Below are 17,115 nucleotides of genomic sequence, written 5' to 3'. Positions count from 1 at the left end.
ACATACAGTAGTAAGCAAGGAAGATGAGGAAAGGATAGAGTTTCAGCAGTGAAGGTAGGTCAAGAGACCAAGGAGAATGAAAAGAGGTGCCAATGGTGACCATATACATACATACCCCTTTCCATATGACAGCACATCCTGGTGGATCACAGCACTTCAGAAGGTTAAAATGCCAAGAAGTTTTAGAGATTTCCCACAACCTAGTTTCCAGTGGATCCAAAATTAATGTTATTCATTGCAAGGCACTACAATGCAGTTTAGCAGTATGAAACACTATTACAAGTGGAAGCAGCAGCTAGTGAAGTGTAACAGCTGCTCAGATTTTCTACTTGGAGATTCATGATTAACTCTTCTTCATTAAAGAGTTTGGTGAAGTTGGATATTTTTATTACTGTATTTCTTGCATCTTTTCAAATCCAGCAAGTCTGGTGGAAAATATGTGAGTTTGAAAAGTGCAATATGTCTCCACAAAATTAGAATCTGTTTCTTTCCAGTTTTTGCCTCCTTCAAATTTGTGCTGTGTTCTGCCTCATCAAAAGAATGGGACAATGATCATTATCCAGTTCCTTCTCAGGTCATGTCAATGTTTGGTGTCAGTTCGGAGCTTTGTAGCAAGAAACTCATGTAAAATCTTTTCAAGTCTTTTTCTCTGATTCAGACTCAAAACCAAAGAGGAATCAACTTGTAGGAAGAGAGGAAATGAAGAACACTCTTCATGCCTGTCCCTCAGCAAGAGTTGTGCATCTTCAGACGAAAATTTGCAGGTGTTTGGGATTTTTTATTTTGTTTGCTTATTTGAATATTAGTTTTGTTCAATATTAATTTTAATAGTCAACAGTTTAATGTTTTCTTGTAGTGACTTGGTCTTGAAGTTAGCTCAGAACGTCTCAGCAAATTTCCCACCCAGATACGCTGTATTGACAAATATGCTACAAACATCCCAAGGTGGGTACCTTAATCAGGCAGAACTTCTGAATCTCTAAATTCCTCCTCATTTGTGATACAAATGACATAGCTTCTTTTCTCCTCAGTTAGCCTCTCAACATTTCTTACTCCTGCTACTTTAAAGCTTTTATTGTCATTCTTGTCTCTCCAACATGACACACATACTTACCCCGGCTTGGTAGCAATTCTATTGGACTGAGAAAAGTCTGACAGGGTGTTTGGCTTTCCTAACTGAGCCTAAGAAACTCTGCATGCCAGGTACTTCTCAGAGCAGAGGATTTCACTGCTTCCAGGATTGGACCACGCCAATCTCAGCAGCCTCAAACAGCATCTGCAATTGGTATGTAAAAATCTATCATGGAAAGCTGCATGATGAAGCAATTTGCGTCTCCATGTGCCATATGTTTAAGTGAAAGAGTGTGACAATCACAGCAGCATACTGTCCAGAAGTCATAAGCAGTTAACAAAATGCAACATGATTGTTGGCAGGCCTGCTGGTCTGGGTCATGCAGCCAAAGCTGAATTTATAAAACACGGTAAATGGGATGGGAAGAGAGGAAAAGCAATTGGCATTTGAAACCATGCACTGGCCTGATAGGAATGCTCTGCAACTGCCTCCCAGTTTTGCATTTCTGTTTCTTTCTACCTGGCTGGCCCAGACAAGAACTCATCAATCTACCCTTCCACCAGAGCACAGCTCTTGAAGAGTGAGTCAAGTTCAGATGGAAGTACTTCACATTTTTATTCAGGAGAAGACCCTACGTCCAGGGGACATCTAGGATGTTATAGTTAGACTTCCATGCCAAAGGCAGCACATATCTTTCACAGGAGATAAAAAGGGATTTACAGGAAAGGTGGAGCCCCTTTCCAATAAGGAGTACTGGGTCACATTTTCACTTGTGGCATATGGTGCCACAGCCACATAGCTGAACAGCCCCCATCCCGTCCATGCTGAGTTGCCCCTGCAGAAGATATGATCTTCCTATCCTGGGCAAAAAGTGCATTTGATGGGGCTCTGATCTCTGCCAAAGAAAGGAGTGGATTGGGTGTTTTATGCAGGGAGGAGGGAGATGTTTGTGCTCAGGCAGCAATTATACCCTGAAATCCAGAGGCTGACGGTTGCTGCTCCAGGGTAGCCGACTGCTTCCTGCAGCTGCTTAATACTGCAAAGGTGATGAAACCTGAAGGGAGCCACTGAACAGGTGGTAATTATGACTGACACAATGACGGCTTGTGCAGACATGTAACGGTGGAACAAAACACCGCAGTTAGCTAACAAGAGATCGGTATAAGGTTTTTCACTGGCACTGTGTCTCCTGTCTGACACTTCTGAAATTGGAGGGAAAAAAGCATTGTGAGCTTCAGAATTCAGAGACATAATAGGCCAGACGAGCTGAGGATGGAACGCCAACATCTGTCCCTTTCAGAATGATTATAGCAGGTTCTGTTTCCATGTTGATTTCTGCAAAACTGCTTTTCTTACTTGCAGTTTTTTCCTTCATAAATGTCTCTTCTGGGTTGTCTCCCTGTGATACAATTGACTACACTACACCTCCATCTCTCTCAAGCACACAATTTTCTGAACAGTTTCAAATAACTATAGGGAGGTATGTGTGTATCCAAACCCATATTATCAAATTATTCTCTTTCCCTTCCTTTCTCTAAGTGGACAGAGATGCTTTCTCGAGTAATTATGCTTTTATACAGAGGACTGAGGAAAGGACACTGGGACATCCTGTTCAATCAGCACGTTTTTGGAACTTCTTCAGGTGTAAATGGACCAAAAAAATCCTTTTCCTGCCTGGTGAAAATATCTGAGATAAACCAGAAATCTCCTAGGTTTCTATAATAATAATAGTAGCTAGGAAACAGAAGAATAAGGACTCAAATTTGTCACTAACTGCATAAGCACTGATCTATAGTTCTTTCTTTTCCCTGTTTTTGAAGTAGGACATGAAACTGCCCTAGCAGAAGACCTGCTTTTAATCACGTATGAAACCGGAGACCAAAGTTCACAACTGAGGTGGGAATTAGGCAGAGCAGGAACCTGTACCAGATGAGAGCCTTAAGAGCGCACATTAGGAGGGCAGGAGGAATTATTTCTATATCACCCCAATTTGAAAGAGAGACACAAAAAAAAAATCCACTCTGTTGTTGAAATCTTATGCAGTGGAAGATTTATCAGAAATGGTACAATTCCACAAAAGTGTCCATCTCAATCCATCTACACATTTTAATGAAAAACACTTTTGTCAGAAATTTTCCAACCGTTTTCTGATCCTGCCAACAGTGCATTTGCTTTCCATGGAAACTCCATGGAGTACTCTTCCCCAATGTACTCTGCTGGATTTACCCAATTTATACATCTCTTACACCTCCTTTTCATCTTTGGATGACTTTTTCCCATGTAGAAAAGTGGAAAGTCTTTGTTTCACCCAGTAGCCATGCCACTCTTTGGAAAGAACCTCCTAATCCCCAAACCCACCAGTCAGAATTTGTTGAGTCAAATCTGTAAATCTTGAACACTATATTAAACATAGCAAGCATATAAAAATCATCCATTTTACTCATGGACGTTGCAGAACTATCTGATATTTTATCTTTTCCTGTCCCACTTGTGATTTTTTTCTATGGTTGTCTAAACAACTAACTCTACAGCTCAATGACCATCCCTTTAAATCTGTCCATAAAGGGCCTGTGATGCAAAGTTAACATAATGTAACTTATCCAAAAGTGAATGAAAAATACTTCATTTTTATGCAACTACAGATTATTGTTCAATGGCCAGTGCTTTTGTCTACGTGACTGCATTCAGAAGACATACTTGTGTTCCAGATTTGGGGCTAATAACTATAGGTATATACTCTTTGATGAAAAACTGTAATCCAATTTATATTTTTTCAATTATTTCACTGTGTTCAAACAACGTGATTCATTCACCTTTGGTTCTGAGGCCAGAGAGTCGCCTGTGGAAAGCAGTTGCTGTATAAATAAACATATAGAATTGTATATGTGTCCCTCTGTGGCATATACTGGCATTGGTTACTAGTCATTTATTTCTCCTGCTGTGTGAAACACTGAACACTGAGAATTAACCAAAAGCAGATTTTCCTTTTCTGGATTTTAATAGAGAAAAAGTAGCGAGCGTGCCTTTAGGGCTGCTTTCTAAATTCTACTTTGGATTCAGTTCTTACCTAGATCTTGTTTAAATGTATTAGGCTGTCTCAGCATCTAGTCTAGCATACTTTCTTGGGCAGTGGTCAGTGCTTTCAAGAGGAGCTTTACATGTCTGCATGAGAAAGGGGTTGTAGGAAATTAGTAAGGTGCATGATCAGGAAGAGGAAGGGACACACAGCTAAAGTTATTTCCTCTGACTCACGGCTCTCCTTACATCACCTGGAGTAAGCAATATAATAGCAGGTGCATGTAATGTAAAGTCATGGCACACAGACCACTGGAAATACAATACCATGAGGGATGTGTTGGAATATGTCTGCACGTCATCAGAAACATGGAGTAAGCCTACACATCTGAAAAGGGAGCAAAATCTGCTGCTCTAGATTGTCCTCTGCCATGCTTCAGAGGAACAAGGAACTGTGATATAGGAGCTTTAGCTCTGGTTCAGCGAAGCTAGGTCTGCTGCCTACTTCCTATCAACCATTGCTGAAATGGCTGGAGCATCAATACTCACTGTCACGCCACAGGGAAAATAACCAGAGATTTACAGAATAATTGATGTGTGAAGGGACCTCCAGGGGTCTGTGGCCCAGCCTTCTGCTCAAAGCAAGGCCAACATCTAAGGACAGTGGCACTGCATCTCCAAATGAGAAGGACGGAAAACATGGCTGTCACAGCAGTTGAACAGAAGACATTATGTGCAGCGTACCATTTATAACAAAGGTGGATTTTCTCTTTCTTTTTTTTTTATTTAATTTCTGTACATGTTGGATGGATTTTGATGACATTATAAAATTCCTCATTATAATCACGGGGGCTTGAATTTATCTTTTCCCTTTTTTTTAATAAATATAAAATGAAATTGTTACATAATTCTGAAATTCCAGAGTAGGGGGGTTTATATGTATAAACTGCACATGTAATGTATCAGAGCTCACAAATTAATCACCAGAAGTTAGTGACATCTGAAAGCGGGCAGGGAATCCTAACAGGCCCCCAAGAGGGTGTCTAAGGAGACACTTTGGCAGAAAACTGTGCTGACTTTCTATAAAAAGAGTGCAGTGTAGTTAATTTTAACCACATATTATGCCTAATTAACTCATTATGCAAATATGTACATAATAAGCCACTATCATCCAAGGGCCCAAAAATCCAACAACCATGTTCTGAAAGGTCACATCCTAAACCTTTAATGCAGAGAGGGAGAGAAAGGAAAAAAGAGTCAGGAGAATGAAAAAAGCTCAAATAAAAGGCTTTACTGCTGGAAAGAACAACAGCAGGAGCTTTTCAAAACATAACCACTTACCTTTTTAAAGAGAATAAATATGTAGTCTGTTCTGACTCTTCAGCTGTGCTTGTTCTGTCTCTTTTTCCCACGCCTACTCATCTCCTTTCATTTCTCTCCTCTAGTCCTCTCCTTCAATGTTCTCAGCAAGCTTTTTTGTTCCACTTTATCTCTGGGCCAGCTGAAGCCCTGAAGACCTTGAAAGAAGGATGACGGAGCTGTAGACCAAAGAGGGATGAGAGAGTTGCAGAAGGAAGAGGTGAGCTGCCAGCACATGGGGGTTGAATCAGGATGGAAGCAGGGAGGGCTTGTTTGGGGTTTCTACCTGGCAAGAACTGATTAAAAAGCAAGGGCTTTTTGGAAAAAAAAAAAAAATAAACCTTTCTGACTTTCATTGCATTCATCCTAGCAAGAAAAGAGCTAGAGCACTGAAAGAGTTGATCACAATAATGCCAGATAATCAGTCCAAGGAATGCACTGGAAATTCATATCCAGCAAAACCAGGTTATTTTCCTAAACGTGCATGCAAGCACGTCTCCCACTCACCCTTAACAAGGAGACCCTCACCTTTTTTTACAAATGTAGGCCACTGTGACCCATACTTCATTTCCTCGGGGGTAGACTGCCAGCTAACAACATCCTGCTTCTCTTTTCTTCCACTTGCTTTGAGGAACAAGAACCAAGGTAGTCAGCGAGATGTGTCACACCCATGTATTAAGCACACATGCAACCCTGCCACCAGCCTCCTTTTGCTGTCCTTCAAGTCCTTTATCTCACAGCCCCCCCCAGCTTTGGCACTGTTCAGTAAGAGTCTTTTCTGCACAATATATCCAGTTACCGTACGCAGTTTGCCCCAAACTGCCCAAGCCTATAATATATGTTGAGTATCCTACTTACTCTGCAGTCTTACCAGAGTAATGGTGACAATGTTTTATCTGTCCAATGAAGCTTGTCTGGCATCATATACCATCCAAACAAGATTTTGAATTGTATTTCCATTGGAGATGATACCATCACACTTTTGACCTACTTACAGATACAGGCCCAAGTCTTATCTGCCAGATCCATCTGCGATTCCCGCTCCTGTTTCTCTGTGTATTTATGTTCATGTGCTCCCTCTGCATTCCTCAGAGCGCAATAAATCCCGCCTGCCAACCCCTTCGTCACCTCTGCCTCAAAAAGGATTGCTTCAAGGTCAAGCAGTTCCCTTGTAATGTACAGTTTAACCTGATTTGTGGAGGCAAAGATTTGAAATTTTTAAAATAAGGCTAAGCTTGCAAATGAAACTCTGACAGTAAGCTGGAGTATTTCCCTCTCCAAAGAGTTCGAGCAGAGGGCACTGTGCCATCTGAAGCCATAAGAGCTGGAATTATTTTATTTATTACTCTACACATAAGATATGCCTCAAGTAGAAAAGAAAACAAATGCTGACAACAGAAAGCGATCAAACCCCCATCCACGTAAATCAGCAGGAGAGAGGCGGAGGGACAAATTCTCTCCCAGTCTGTCTGCAAATTCACACCAGTGAATACCGGCGTAGGCCCAGGCACTTTTAGCAACCTTCACCAAAGGAACTAAAAGGACAAATGTAACGTGGAAGCCTTAAAAGTACCAAGAGTCGATTAATAACTGCAGGGTATAAAAACGTTCTATGACATTTTGCCAGTTTTCACCTGGATTAGGCTGCCACATAAGTGCTGCTCCACTGGTGAGGTGCTGGCTGTTCTTTTGAGGCAGCAGCAATGAAAATCCCAGACCAAATATTAATATGAGGACTTAAGATGTGGAGGTAAAACACAAATGCAAAAACATAGGTGTCCCACACTCATTGACCTTATGTACCATCATTGCTAAGAGTGGATGGTTTATGCTTAAAATGACAGTCTGGTAAACATGCTGAAGCGATGTAGCCCCTATCATAAAGAGCTAATAATATGTAATACTATGCCATAGGTCAGTAAGATTTCAACAGCACTGCAGATATAAAAAATAGCTTATTATTAAAATTGGTACAAAACCCAAATATTCAAAAACCTTTGGTCAGACCCCCTAAAGTCATGGGAATAGCTTAAATATCATGTCTTTAAAAAAATAATATTTTTTTTATTCTGCTTATACTCCTTTTGATCCCTAAGAGAATCTCATTTTCAGCTTTCTTCTGTACAATGAAAACCTTTTTTTTTTAATAAACGCTGCAATTTCCATGTACTCACCTGACTCCAGGAGTCAAACTTTAAAAAACAAATAAATTTCCAAAGATCATGAGAAAGGGCATAAGAACACATCAGGACTAAGTTGAAAATACCTCTTGAAAAGGCTGAGATTCCAGCAAGTTCCACTTAGCATTAGCTAAATGGATTAAAAACTGTCAGTCAACTAAAAATCTAGGAACAGATGCCCATACTGTATATATTTTTTTTTATTTTAATGAATAGTTCCAATGATAAATAACAGATTTCCCTATTTATAGAAAACTGGTGTTACAAGAATATCAGATTGTGCTATTACACCCCCACATGCATACCAGTTTTCTATATGGAAATTTGATAATTACAAGAATTGTTGCTTTTAGAGATTTGGAAACAACAAAAAGAAATGGATTTTTGTTGTTGCTAAAGAGCAAAAAAGCTACCTATCTATTTGATATTTTTTTAATTAATCTGGAACATGAGGATATTTGTTTAACCAGAGGAAGAATTTAAAGGCTAAGGAGAGAGCATGAGAAAAAAAATGAAGAAACAAAACACATGTGAAGACTGCACTAAACTCTTTTTTCTTTAATGCTTTTAATTTCTATCTTACAAGGAACAAAAGCATTAGAAAGTTTGCAGAACTAAAAAAAAGACAAATCAAATGTCCTTGTAATTTTCAAATTTTGGGGTTTGCTAACCTTCCTCACACATTTCGCAAAATGTGTCACGGTATTTACCAATATGATAAAAAAACACCTAAAAACTAACATTGCACTGTGTTAGGAAAACTGCCCAAAAGAGCTAGTATCGAAATATCATGTAAAATTCATGTGCTAAGAAAAATTCCATTCAAACTGAGTCACAGAGCCTCATGCTGCATTTGTAAAATTCTCAAACATGATATGAGAGCATTATTGCCTTCAGGCTTGTTATTTCATCCCCTGGACACACACAGAAGCATATCATCCTTTCATAGGATTGATCAGCAAATATCCTCCAGAGCGGTGAGATAAGAAGGCATTCCCTTCTGCTAGCTGTGGGTTTTTGCTGTGTTGCATTTATTACTGTGGTGTGAAAATCTCCCACTGAGTGCAATACCTTTAAACACTTCTCCGGGTTTTTTGTTGTTGTTGTTGTTAGGCGCTTTGCCAAGTGGTGTGTTGTGTTATTTACCTTGGAAAAGAATTGTTGCAGCATAATTTATTTTGGTCTGGGCAGAAATTAGCTATGGAAGAAGTTCTGAGACCTGCTTTCTCATTACCAGCAGGTCTTCCATCTGCTTAATTAGAAGTGCAAATATTTGGAAATCTGAAATCCTGCAGCAACGTCTCAGATAGCATTTCTTTGTTGCAAGATCTGAAAAGTGATCACTGATAATTGTTGATTGTGCTCTGTGTGACTGTAATTACATGGCATTGATCTGATGTTCAGACACCACAGTGATGAGCTTAATATAAGAACCTAAATAGACTAGATACAATTAGACCAATAATCACCGAGAAGAGCTAGTTTAAAAGGGCAGAGGGAAATCACAAACAAATGTGAATGACTGAAAAAGAAAAAAAAAAACACAAAACAAAACCTGCTGAATATTTTATCCAGCAAAGTCTATTCAGTCATTTAAGCTGCTGATGAAATCCCGAATGCTTACCTCTTTTTGTGATCAAAAAAAGACTATTTAATTCCTTGCCTGCCTGGAAAAATAAAAAGACTGCAGCAAACCTGCTCTGAACTAAGCAGGTAAAGCATCAGGCTCTCCGCAGACAGGGGCGGCTGGCCAAGTACCTCGAGGATTGTCCCTAAATACCAAGGGAGGATCTCGTACACCGGGTAGGGAGGTGAGAAAGTAGGAGACGAATGTGAGAAGGGAGAATTCATTTCCACAAGAATGTCTGCTTGGCACCGGATAAAGTACTTTCACATTAGCATTTAGCACACCAGCCACACAGCTGTAAAAGGGTAGAAACTGGAGAAGGAGATGAGATAAAAGGGGAATATTGCTTCTTAAGTGGGCTGTGAACTTTCCTTGCTCTAATTGATCTCTTACCATCCCACGCATAGGAAAGCAACTGGCACGTTCTGCAGACGGATGGTTGATCATGCGTACACAGGAAAACCTTTCTACCGCTCCCTGCAACTGCTGAAAACCAGGTTCACCCTCAGGCCAGCACGGGCACAACTGTTCTTATTTTAAAGGGAAGGGGACATGAGCGCTGATGGCGCTGTGACAAAATAGCCACCTGGCACGTGGGCTAGCCACATGGCTAGTGCCTCTGCTACAGCGTCTTCTCCTCATAGTGTACCAGAAGGGAAGGAACATTGTTAGTTCAGTTGACAAGGAAGATAAACTTTCTATTCAAATGCTTTCCCCAGGATCATCAGAGCAGCACGTTCAGTGACTCCTATATCTAATTCAAACCAGTATCTGGTCCCCAAGTGTCTCGGAAATGTCCCCAAACAATTATTCGTGGTAAGAATAAAGGGTCGATGAGGGAGAGCGGAGTGACCGAGGACGGCATGCCTGTGGCTGCAAAGGCTGAAGGGCTTTGGGAAGGCACAGGCTGGGGAAAGGGGGTTTACACCTCTGTCAGAGCAGATGAAATGGCTGGAAAAATAAACAATCTTTCAGGCAGGAGGCTTTTCGTGTCACTCTCACGAAAGGTTAAAAGAGCATTTTTCCCCCTGGGTTGGCAGAACATTAAGAAACAACATGGTCAGGAATTTGGACTTGGTGCCAAAAGTGCTGATTTAGCTCCTTTCTGGGAAGCTGCCCCACTGGAGAAGGACCCAAACCTGCATGGAGCACTGTGGAGACAGATGGGCGAGGGACCACAGCATCCCTCCAGTCAGCTCACCAAAGCATGCTCTGTGGAGCTTTTTTGTCAAATCAAAAGCATATCAACTTTCTACAATTTAAATTCACAAACAACTTAAAAGAATTGTTCAGTAAATAATTTCACATAACAAGTGAATTTGAGAAAACAGCAATCTGTTTTAGAATAATTTGTGAAGAGATAAGAGGAAAAATTTGTTGAATAAATTATCCATTATAAATTATTCTCCCACTTGCACTTCCAACCACCCTACTTCAGTTTCTGCTGTTACTTTCTCCCTGTTTTAAAGCACAGGGAATATTGAACTTTCATGTGCTCAGCAGTAGGCAGAATACAAAACTGTATAAATAATACAAACTCAGCTCATATTTTGCTCAATGCTCAGTGGCTTTTTACTTCTCCTTCTGACGTTTTTCTACCTTGTGTCCTTTTTTTTTTTCGGCAGGTTGAAAATCATGACCTCTGTCTCAGCATATCTGTTGTATAGCAAGGAAAAGAATTATAATAAAGAATAAGAATTAAAAGATATCCTAACGCTGACATCATGCAGCACTTTTCATTTGTAGATTTTCAGTGATTTGCGAAGGCAGATGCGTTTCATTATGCCCAATTTCACAGACAGAGAATCTAAGGCATTGCATGTATGTGTATAACAAAATCTTCCACTCGCTTCAAATCCACCTAAGTTTTGCCCAGAGAGGTTAACGGTGCTTCCCAGTGTGAGAGAGGTGACAGCTACGCCGTTGTGCAGAGCACTGGGCAGAGGCAGCCGGGCCAGCTCTGAACAGGAAGCACCAGAGCCATGTCAACCTGCTACTGCACCTGCACTCGTTAGAAACACCACTAATTAGCTTGACACAGCAACATACTGCCATACCTATATTGCTTCCAGGACCCAATTAGTATCTCTGCGAGGAACAGTACTAGACAATGTAGACACACAGCCTGTTCAGAGCTGCTCTGATACCGCCAGCCAAGGTCAGCGGTCATGGCCAGACATGGCCAAGATAGGCCACTGGTAAGGCCATATAGATCCTAAACCTCCCAACATTTGCTCTTGTGTTCAACTCACTTGATTATGAAGTTTTCCCCACCCTAATGGGAAGGTTACAGCACATACAAAAGCACTTTTTTTTTTAAATTCAAACAATAATCATATTCTTTGCAAATACACCCCACAAGGCAATGTGTTTGCTATGGATGGGTTTACACATCACTTCAGTTGCTTAATTTATCCCAAGTGTAACTTAGTAATCTGCAGTGAGCTGATACAGAGACATGTCAGCTGAAGCCAGAAAGCATAAAATCCCGTTCTCCTGCCACCTTTTCATTGTGCAATGAAACAACAGGTTTCTGCATCTGCCTGGGGGAACGGATTCTGCAAGATGTACCTGGGTGAATAATACTGATTTGCTCTCTGATAAGAAATGTTGCACCAGCATTATCTGAAGAGCCAAGTTTGGGATGAGGCCATGGGAGTTCACCAAGTATGAATTGGAGATGCTCTTGAGATTTTATCAACAGGCTTTGCCTGCTTTTACTTCTTGCTTTCTGTGTGGTGTCCCTGTAACAAACACTTTTATGACCAGTACTGGTCCCAGCCTTCACAAGAACATGGACTGCAGTCAGTCTGACTTCTTTAGGGGTAAAGTCAGTAATTCTCCAGTTTGCAGATCCCTGAAGCTGGCTTTTGTTCCAGGGCAGGCACCCCACACAGACTCCGTGGACCACTAAAGCCATTTTTCAGAAGTGAAATTCACTAGGGCAGAGTCATGGAAACTCATTTTCTCTTTTTTTTTTTTTTTTTTCTGGCTGGTACCCAGACAAATGTGAAGGTCAGCTTTTGATTCCCCAAGCTACTGGTCTTTATCACTGACTAGAAGGGACTGGTGGAACAACTCAAGGCTCACACTGGACAGGACTGGCTGGGGGCTCTGTTGCACCCCAAATGACAGTGAGGATTTCCATCTGTGTCCCATATGGTCTGCTTTCCCCTTCAGCTGGGAAACCCCAGGGAGGAGAGGCCCTGAGCTACCCATGTGATGGAGTCCTCGTGCAAGAGCAGCTCTTGAACTGCTCAGGAGCTTTGGTTTGGCCCCACCTTTCTTCATTACCTCTCCATTTAGACCTTCAGGGCCAGCTCGTGTTCTGGGTGGCTGTTGTCTAAGGAACTATGCACATAATATTTAATTGCAAATATATCTATCAGAATCTCAGATATGTTTTCTCCAAATTGTATTAATGGGAAAAGGACTTAAAAGAGAGCTCAGTGCTTGCTCAGTGTTCCAGTCTTGCCAGTTTTCATATTCAAATTAGTGAAATCACTGGGGAAATGTACACGTGGAACTAGGCACATCTGCAATGTTGGCTGGATCAGGCCACTCCAGGGCCAAGGGATCATTTTGATTTTCTCATGGCAAGTACGGAATCTTACATGCCATTTCTGAGAGAGCTGTAAAAGACAAACAAATTTTCAAGTAATTAGATTTAAAATGCACTTCTCTATCATTTTCAGGCTAAAAATTACAAGTGAACTCACACCAACGTTGTGTTGTCAATTTGGCTTCTTAACATGTGTTTTTACTATTTACAAAAGCCTTTTCTGTTCACCTTTTAGAAATCTTCTCTTGATTCTATTTCCTTTTCTAATTACAATCCCATTTCCTTAGTAAGTCCTTGAAAAAGCTTCCCCCATGCCTCTAATCATCTCTCCAGTTATAATCTTCAAAATTGTGTTCCATTCAGTTTTCAATTTGGCAGTGTCCAAAGACAGATCTCCATGTGGTTAACAACCTTTTATTTGCTGCCAGTTAGGGCTGAGGTTTTTGTTGCTTCTCTTTTTGGGCTTCAGTGATGTACTTGATGCTGTTTAATACATCCTTCACACCTTTGTTATGCAGGTGTTTGCTTTATTGTGGACTCCTCAGTTTTCATTTTTTTTGCCGAGTGCAAATTTATCCTTTGTAGAATCCTATAATCCAGCCTTTCCTCTTTATTTCCTTCATATTTCTTCAAGGCCTGATCTGAGGCACAAAGAATATTTTATTTTAGCCTTGATCCAAATACAAGAAAATACTTTTCAGGACTAAAACTTCTGCTGAAAATCAGGCTAACAACACTAAAATTAACTAAGCTACACTGACTTAGATCTGCAAAGGGCTCTGGTCCTCGTTAATATCCTATGGAGACACTCAGCTTCCCGCTGCATTTTGAAGGAAAGTTCCTGTCCCGTCACCCCTAGGATGTCATGTCTAGATGCCAGGGCTATCTCCTGAACTGTTCTCCTTGGTGGGCCTCTCTCTTCAAGCACATGAGCAGAACCAGGAGCCTACAGCAGATGTCTGCATTCCCCATGGCGGCAGGGTACCTACCAGGTAGGTGTGACACACAAAGCATCGTGATGACTGAGTCCTTCTACAGAACTTGCCTGTAGCTTTAGAGAGAAATGTCGAGCCACAATGGAAATAGGAAGGCACAGAGCTTTCTGCAAATATCTAGGAACAGAATTTCTCCCTTTCTCCCACCTCATCAAATTGTAATTTTAAATGGTGTTTCTTTGCCCAGTCAGTTTCTAAGTACGTTATGTCAGTTTCAGAGAAATAAAAAAAATGAATGATGGTCAGAAAATTAACTGTCTCCTTCCTCTGGTCACTTGGAACAAAACACAAAGATGATTTTTTGCACTTAGTTCTCCTAGAAAAACAGGCATTTCTGTGCTGGCTTTCTAGGAGCCAGTCAGAGAATCCAGAACGGGGTGCAGCCACTCCCTAAATGCCTCAGACCGTAACATCTGTGGAGCGGTTCAGCTCTCTGGCTGCCGGCCATGAAGTTGTAGCTCTGTCCGAGTCCATCCTATCGCATGTAGACTAACCTGCTCAGGTCCAGTGCTAGATAAATGTGCCTGCTGTTGTCATGTAACGCTCGTGCCTACGCAGTGCCTAAAGCCCCGTCGGCAATATGCAGATGATCTTGTCCCAGGGGACAAAAGGCACTATCAAACATTTGCTATTTTATATGTATAAATACATTTGACAACTTTAGAACTGTGTGAGCAAGTAAGCGTCTGAAGTAGAGGGCAAATACATAGCAATTTTCTCTCCTTGAGTATCTTCCCGTGGGAGGGAACTTTTTGAGAGGCTGTGTTCATTTTCCTGTGACTACGGAGAACAATAGAAACCAGAATGATCTTTACAGAGCCCCCACCTCCTTCGTGGCTTTACTTAGCATGCAGAGAGCTGCTCTGTGGACAGGAGAAAGACACACATAAAGACTCCAAGGAAGGCTCTTGCTTTCCTCTTCCAAAATTATTGTTTAGACCCTGAAGGTACATCACAGTAGGCAGGAAGATGCTAAATACAGCCTTTTCAGATATCTTTTAGCAGCAGGGACACAGGTGTGCTTCTGCTGCCCTCCATCACTGGATCATGCTTTTTTAATTTTCAGGTTGGGGGCTGGATTATCTCCTTCTTGAATTGTAGATGAGAGTTACAAGGTTTGTCTGCCACATTCAGAAGAAAAGAGAATGGAGGTGTGTGTTGCCATCTTCTCTTTGCTTTGTGGTACCTTTGTACCTTATTTTGGCATGCAAATTAAGAGACAATGGAACATTTTGTCACTGCACTATTTTTCACAGTGAGAGTTGTTTTCAGAGATCCCAGTATTGAAGTAAGAAATATTAGTATTTTTGTGTGTGAGGAACAGATGTGTCAACTTCCCTCTCCTGGAAAAAGGCATGCAAAATATTTCATTATGATGAGGAGATCCACTTTGGTCAAAGGAGCATGACTGCAAGCACTGAGGCTTAATCTAGCATCTCATGTAGGTGAAACTATTTTTAAAGGGTAGGAGGTCATTAAAACACATGAAGAAACTGAAAGCTATGCAGAAAGAAATGGAAATGAACCCATCTCTTGCAACACAATAGCCCTGAAATTTGCCTACCATTGTTTGTAGGCATTGTCAGGAAATACCACATAGGGTGTGCTACTTCCATTTAATTAATGGAGGTAAAACAAAATAAATAGGTACACAGGCACACGCACACACACACACACATATATATGCACACACACACTCTAAGTTGCTCATACACAAAGCTCCATGCACAGCAACAGCTCAGGATTTCTGATGAGTTACTGAGCAGTTCCCTGCACTGCTATATCATCTCCACATAAAAAGTTTTCTTAGCTCCAACAAGCACCTGATGATAAGTTCACTTATTTTTCCTGTCTTGATTAGAAATTACAAATTGCATCCAAAGGCATAAAATATCTACTTTTAAAAAAATTGAATAAATAAATGTGCAATGCCTATATGAAAAGCTATGGCCATTCTTACTTGCTGTAGTTTAGAGAAAAAGCAATATTACTAAAAAATTCTTCTTCTGTTTGGCGGCCATGATATAGAGTGCTTTTCTAAATTATCAGTCAGGAGTGAGTCAGGAAAGTGCCTCCTTTGTCTTCCTGTCTTCTCTGTAAATCAGAAGCAATGCCACTAAAACTGGGAGGTTAAAACCTGCCTGACAAAAGAGCAAAATCCATTGATTTGAAGGCAAAACACCAATGACTGCAGGCGTTTCATGGCTAAAAGAGACATTCACAGACACTGGGAAAATTCTATGCTCTTTCCCACCCACAAAATGCAGAAACTTTCCTTTCTGAGTTTATTTTCCCCCACTATTTTACCTAAGCTGTCACTTCTGTTAAACTGTTCATTGTGAAAGTTAAGCTGTCTCTAGAGATGCATCCAGACTGCTGCCTTCTACAAGTTTCCCAAAGATAAAAAGAAAGCTATGGGTACGGATTACTAATGCCTTCCCACTTCACAACAGTTGCTCCAAAACACAAAAGGCCACCTGAGTTGCTTTTAGTTATGTCCTTGCCATTTCTCAAGGACCTGGAGTTTAACTTTGTTGGATTTCAGCCCAGCACAGATCAACATAAAAATCCCCACCATTTCTCTCAAAGTTTCCCTCAAAACTGCCCTTTCTTGAAGTATATTTTGATGTCTTTGTTCTACCCGCTCTCTCTTCTCTCAGACCGTCAAGTCCATTTTTGCAAACCTGCTCTCTCCAGATTTCTGATCACACATCAGCTGAAGTCCAGGGAAGCTTTTTATCTTCTGCCACCAAGATGATCAATGTTGTTTTGATACCCTTCTGTCCAGTGTAAACCTGAAAAATACATTACTGGTGTTAGTTCTTCCTACTATTAATAATTGCAGATATAGGCATAATTATAGCAGTATGTGCATAGCCACTCTGTCAGAGCTTATCATATGGTGGGTCTTTTCTAAGACTATTAAAATGGGTCTGTCTCTGCCTCTTTCACTTTCTCGAGCTTGTAGGCAGGTAAGAACTACTACTCCCAATCAGAGCCCTCCAGGGCATGTTACAGTCCAAACATGTCAAGGATCAGTTACCTTCATTTTTTTCTCCCTTCAAAAGGAAAAAAAAAAAAAAAAGTGACTACTTAAAGTACAACACATACATGCACAGTTATCAATCAGTATCTGAGCTGGCATCCTTTAGTTCATGCCTCTTTGAGACATCCCATGGTTTTATGCTCTCTCTGTCTTTGTCAGGTCCTTTCCATTAATGCTGTCTGACCCACGAGCTCCCTTTTAACTTACTTTTAAGATTTGGTGTCCATCTCTTCCCACCGAGGGAAGAAGGTGCAATGCC

This window comes from Grus americana, chromosome 3 (genome assembly GCF_028858705.1).
Source record: "Grus americana isolate bGruAme1 chromosome 3, bGruAme1.mat, whole genome shotgun sequence".
In the NCBI taxonomy this organism is placed as follows: Eukaryota; Metazoa; Chordata; class Aves; order Gruiformes; family Gruidae; genus Grus; species Grus americana.
This window is presented reverse-complemented; position numbering follows the sequence as displayed.